The 5,000-nt window shown below is 47.2% G+C and overlaps 10 non-coding genes across 10 annotated transcripts in view; 7 read left to right on the top strand and 3 right to left on the bottom strand.

The window, feature by feature from the left end:
• The first annotated feature begins 131 nt into the window (after positions 1-131).
• Positions 132-202, top strand: TRNAG-GCC (transfer RNA glycine (anticodon GCC)). The gene has a single exon. It is a non-coding gene; the product is annotated as a tRNA-Gly (tRNA).
• A 671-nt stretch (positions 203-873) lies between these two features.
• Positions 874-944, top strand: TRNAG-GCC (transfer RNA glycine (anticodon GCC)). The gene has a single exon. It is a non-coding gene; the product is annotated as a tRNA-Gly (tRNA).
• Positions 945-1,615: 671 nt separating this feature from the next.
• On the top strand, positions 1,616-1,686 carry TRNAG-GCC (transfer RNA glycine (anticodon GCC)). Its single transcript has one exon. It is a non-coding gene; the product is annotated as a tRNA-Gly (tRNA).
• A 490-nt stretch (positions 1,687-2,176) lies between these two features.
• TRNAK-CUU (transfer RNA lysine (anticodon CUU)) lies at positions 2,177-2,249 on the bottom strand. The gene has a single exon. It is a non-coding gene; the product is annotated as a tRNA-Lys (tRNA).
• A 107-nt stretch (positions 2,250-2,356) lies between these two features.
• TRNAG-GCC (transfer RNA glycine (anticodon GCC)) lies at positions 2,357-2,427 on the top strand. The gene has a single exon. It is a non-coding gene; the product is annotated as a tRNA-Gly (tRNA).
• Positions 2,428-3,092: 665 nt separating this feature from the next.
• Positions 3,093-3,163, top strand: TRNAG-GCC (transfer RNA glycine (anticodon GCC)). Its single transcript has one exon. It is a non-coding gene; the product is annotated as a tRNA-Gly (tRNA).
• A 490-nt stretch (positions 3,164-3,653) lies between these two features.
• Positions 3,654-3,726, bottom strand: TRNAK-CUU (transfer RNA lysine (anticodon CUU)). Its single transcript has one exon. It is a non-coding gene; the product is annotated as a tRNA-Lys (tRNA).
• Positions 3,727-3,833: 107 nt separating this feature from the next.
• TRNAG-GCC (transfer RNA glycine (anticodon GCC)) lies at positions 3,834-3,904 on the top strand. The gene has a single exon. It is a non-coding gene; the product is annotated as a tRNA-Gly (tRNA).
• Positions 3,905-4,760: 856 nt separating this feature from the next.
• TRNAK-CUU (transfer RNA lysine (anticodon CUU)) lies at positions 4,761-4,833 on the bottom strand. The gene has a single exon. It is a non-coding gene; the product is annotated as a tRNA-Lys (tRNA).
• A 107-nt stretch (positions 4,834-4,940) lies between these two features.
• The window catches only part of TRNAG-GCC (transfer RNA glycine (anticodon GCC)), a 71-nt gene continuing 11 nt past the window's right edge, over positions 4,941-5,000 (top strand). The window contains exon 1 of the tRNA in view: positions 4,941-5,000. This exon is cut by the window's right edge and continues 11 nt beyond it. This is a non-coding gene — a tRNA (tRNA-Gly).

Raw genomic sequence — 5,000 nt, 5'->3', positions numbered from 1 at the left:
CTTTACCGACTGAGTTAGCAATGCTTGCTAACCGAGGAGTTGTGGTGATGGCAAGGCAAGGCATCCTGACTCTCCTGCTTTGTTTCATACACTAAAGTACACGAGTAAGTGTAAAATTAAGTACCTGTGGAGCATTGGTGGTTCAGTGGTAGAATTCTCGCCTGCCACGCGGGAGGCCCGGGTTCGATTCCTGGCCAATGCAGTCCTGAGTTTTTGCTGATATGGCAGTGCATTTTGTGAAAGTGAGGACAGCCATTTGAGCTGTGGTGGTGCAAGTTGACAGTGTTCCACATACAATGGTACAGGAAAAGAAAAAAAACATCCGCCCAATGTGGGGCTCGAACCCATGACCCTGAGATTAAGAGTCTCATGCTTTACCGACTGAGTTAGCAATGCTTGGTAACCGAGGAGTTGTGGTGATGGCAAGGCAAGGCATCCTGACTTTCCTGCTTTGTTTTGTACACTAAAGTACATGAGTAAGTCTAAAATTAAGCATCTGTGGATCATTGGTGGTTCAGTGGTAGAAATCTAGCCGGCCATGTGGGAGGCCGGGTTCAATTCCCGGTCAATACATTCCTGAGTTTTTGCTGATAGGGCAGTGCATTTTGTGAAAGTGAGGACAGCCATTTGCGCTGTGGTGATGCAAGTATACACTGTTCCACATACAATGGTACAGGAAGAGAAAAAAACAACTGCCCAACATGGAGCTCAAATACATGACCCTAAGATTAATAGTCTTATGCTCTAGCGACTGTGCTAGTCGGGCTTGGTTACGTAGGCTTGGAGGTGATGGCAAGGCAAGGCATCCTGACACTCCTGCTTTGTTTCATACACTAAAGTACACGAGTAAGTGTAAAATTAAGTACCTGTGGAGTATTGGTGGTTCAGTGGTAGAATTCTCGCCTGCCACGCGGGAGGCCCGGGTTCGATTCCCGGCCAATGCAGTCCTGAATTTTTGCTGATATGGCAGTGCATTTTGTGAAAGTGAGGACAGCCATTTGCGCTGTGGTGGGGCAAGTTGACAGTGTTCCACATACAATGGTACAGGAAAAGAAAAAAAACATCCGCCCAATGTGGGGCTCGAACCCACGACCCTGAGATTAAGAGTCTCATGCTTTACCGACTGAGTTAGCAATGCTTGGTAACCGAGGAGTTGTGGTGATGGCAAGGCAAGGCATCCTGACTCTCCTGCTTTGTTTTGTACACTAAAGTACATGAGTAAGTCTAAAATTAAGCATCTGTGGATCATTGGTGGTTCAGTGGTAGAAATCTAGCTGGCCACGTGGGAGGCCGGGTTCAATTCCCGGTCAATACATTCCTGAGTTTTTGCTGATAGGGCAGTGCATTTTGTGAAAGTGAGAACAGCCATTTGCGCTGTGGTGGTGCAAGTTGACAGTGTTCCACATACAATGGTACAGGAAAAGAAAAAAACAACTGCCCAACATGGAGCTCAAATACATGACCCTAAGATTAATAGTCTTATGCTCTAGCGACTGTGCTAGTCGGGCTTGGTTACGTAGGCTTGGAGGTGATGGCAAGGCAAGGCATCCTGACACTCCTGCTTTATTTCATACACTAAAGTACACGAGTAAGTGTAAAGTTAAGTATCTGTGGAGCATTGGTGGTTCAGTGGTAGAATTCTCGCCTGCCACGCGGGAGGCCCGGGTTCGATTTCTGGCCAATGCAGTACTGAATTTTTGCTGATATGGCAGTGCATTTTGTGAAAGTGAGGACAGCCATTTGCGCTGTGGTGGTGCAAGTTGACAGTGTTCCACATACAATGGTACAGGAAAAGAAAAAAAACATCCGACCAATGTAGGGCTCGAACCCACGACCCTGAGATTAAGAGTCTCATGCTTTACCAACTGAGTTAGCAATGCTTGGTAACCGAGGAGTTGTGGTGATGGCAAGGCAAGGCATCCTGACTCTACTGCTTTGTTTTGTACACTAAAGTACATGAGTAAGTCTAAAATTAAGCATCTGTGGATCATTGGTGGTTCAGTGGTAGAAATCTAGCCTGCCACGTGGGAGGCCGGGTTCAATTCCCGGTCAATACATTCCTGAGTTTTTGCTGATAGGGCAGTGCATTTTGTGAAAGTGAGCACAGCCATTTGCGCTGTGGTGGTGCAAGTATACAGTGTTCCACATACAATGGTACAGGAAAAGAAAAAACATCCACCCAACGTGGGGCTCGAACCCACGACCCTGAGATTAAGAGTCTCATGCTTTACCGACTGAGCTAGCCAGGCTTGGTTGAGAATGTATGGAGGTGATGGCAAGGCAAGGCATCCTGACACTCCTGCTTTATTTCATACACTAAAGTACACGAGTAAGTGTAAAATTAAGTATCTGTGGAGCATTGGTGGTTCAGTGGTAGAATTCTCGCCTGCCACGCGGGAGGCCTGGGTTCGATTCCCGGCCAATGCAGTCCTGAGTTTTTGCTGATATGGCAGTGCATTTTGTGAAAGTGAGGACAGCCATTTGCGCTGTGGTGGGGCAAGTTGACAGTGTTCCACATACAATGGTACAGGAAAAGAAAAAAAACATCCACCCAATGTGGGGCTCGAACCCACGACCCTGAGATTAAGATTCTCATGCTTTACCGACTGAGTTAGCAATGCTTGGTAACCGAGGAGTTGTGGTGATGGCAAGGCATCCTGACTCTCCTGCTTTGTTTTGTACACTAAAGTACATGAGTAAGTCTAAAATTAAGCATCTGTGGATCATTGGTGGTTCAGTGGTAGAAATCTAGCCGGCCACGTGGGAGGCCGGGTTCAATTCCCGGTCAATACATTCCTGAGTTTTTGCTGATAGGGCAGTGCATTTTGTGAAAGTGAGGACAGCCATTTGCGCTGTGGTGGTGCAAGTATACAGTGTTCCACATACAATGGTACAGGAAAAGAAAAAACATCCACCCAACGTGGGGCTCGAACCCACAACCCTGAGAATAAGAGTGTCATACTCTACCGACTGAGCTAGCCAGGCTTGGTTGAGAATGTATGGAGGTGATGGCAAGGCAAGGCATCCTGACACTCCTGCTTTGTTTCATACACTAAAGTACACGAGTAAGTGTAAACTTAAGTACCCGTGGAGTATTGGTGGTTCAGTGGTAGAATTCTCGCTTGCCACGCGGGAGGCCCGGGTTCGATTCCCGGCCAATGCAGTCCTGAATTTTTGCTGATATGGCAGTGCATTTTGTGAAAGTGAGGACAGCCATTTGCGCTGTGGTGGGGCAAGTTGACAGTGTTCCACATACAATGGTACAGGAAAAGAAAAAAAACATCCGCCCAATGTGGGGCTCGAACCAACGACCCTGAGATTAAGAGTCTCATGCTTTACCGACTGAGTTAGCAATGCTTGGTAACCGAGGAGTTGTGGTGATGGCAAGGCAAGGCAACCTGACTCTCCTGCTTTGTTTTGTCCACTAAAGTACATGAGTAAGTCTAAAATTAAGCATCTGTGGATCATTGGTGGTTCAGTGGTAGAAATCTAGCCGGCCACGTGGGAGGCCTGGTTCAATTCCCGGTCAATACATTCCTGAGTTTTTGCTGATAGGGCAGTGCATTTTGTGAAAGTGAGGACAGCCATTTGCGCTGTGGTGGTGCAAGTATACAGTGTTCCACATACAATGGTACAGGAAAAGAAAAAACATCCGCCCAACGTGGGGCTCGAACCCACGACCCTGAGATTAAGAGTCTCATGCTCTACCGACTGAGCTAGCCAGGCTTGGTTGAGAATGTATGGAGGTGATGGCAAGGCAAGGTATCCTGACACTCCTGCTTTATTTCATACACTAAAGTACACGAGTAAGTGTAAAATTAAGTATCCGTGGAGCATTGGTGGTTCAGTGGTAGAATTCTCGCCTGCCACGCGGGAGGCCCGGGTTCGATTTCCGGCCAATGCAGTGCTGAGTCTTTGCTGATATGACAGTGCATTTTGTGAAAGTGAGGACAGCCATTTGCGCTGTGGTGGGGCAAATTGACAGTGTTCCACATACAATGGTACAGGAAAAGAAAAAAAACATCCGCCCAATGTGGGGCTCGAACCCACGACCCTGAGATTAAGAGTCTCATGCTTTACCGACTGAGTTAGCAATGCTTGGTAACCGAGGAGTTGTGGTGATGGCAAGGCATCCTGACTCTCCTGCTTTGTTTTGTACACTAAAGTACAAGAGTAAGTCTAAAATTAAGCATCTGTGGATCATTGGTGGTTCAGTGGTAGAAATCTAGCCGGCCACGTGGGAGGCTGGGTTCAATTCCCGGTCAATACATTCCTGAGTTTTTGCTGATAGGGCAGTGCATTTTGTGAAAGTGAGGACAGCCATTTGCGCTGTGGTGATGCAAGTATACACTGTTCCACATACAATGGTAAAGGAAGAGAAAAAAACAACTGCCCAACATGGAGCTCAAATACATGACCCTAAGATTAATAGTCTTATGCTCTAGCGACTGTGCTAGTCGGGCTTGGTTACGTAGGCTTGGAGGTGATGGCAAGGCAAGGCATCCTGACACTCCTGCTTTGTTTTATACACTAAAGTACATGAGTAAGTGTAAAATTAGGCATCTGTGGAGCATTGGTGGTTCAGTGGTAGAATTCTCGCCTGCCACTCGTGAGGCCCGGAATCGATTCCCGGCCAATGCAGTCCTGAGTTTTTGCTGATATGGCAGTGTATTTTGTGAAAGTGAGGACAGCCATTTGCGCTGTGGTGGTGCAAGTTGACAGTGTTCCACATACAATGGTATAGGAAAAGAAAAAACATCCTCCCAACATGGGGCTCGAACCCACGACCCTGAGATTAAGAGTCTCATGCTCTACCAACTGAGCTAGCCAGGCTTGGTTGAGAATGTATGGAGGTGATGGCAAGGCAAGGCATCCTAACACTCCTGCTTTGTTTCATACACTAAAGTACACGAGTAAGTGTAAAATTAAGTACCTGTGGAGCATTGGTGGTTCAGTGGTAGAATTCTCGCCTGCCACGCGGGAGGCCTGGGTTCGATTCC

Source organism: Pseudophryne corroboree, chromosome 3, assembly GCF_028390025.1.
Source record: "Pseudophryne corroboree isolate aPseCor3 chromosome 3, aPseCor3.hap2, whole genome shotgun sequence".
Lineage (NCBI taxonomy): Eukaryota > Metazoa > Chordata > Amphibia > Anura > Myobatrachidae > Pseudophryne > Pseudophryne corroboree.
The sequence above is the reverse complement of the archived record's forward strand: the minus strand, read 5'-3'. Positions and strand labels throughout refer to the sequence as shown.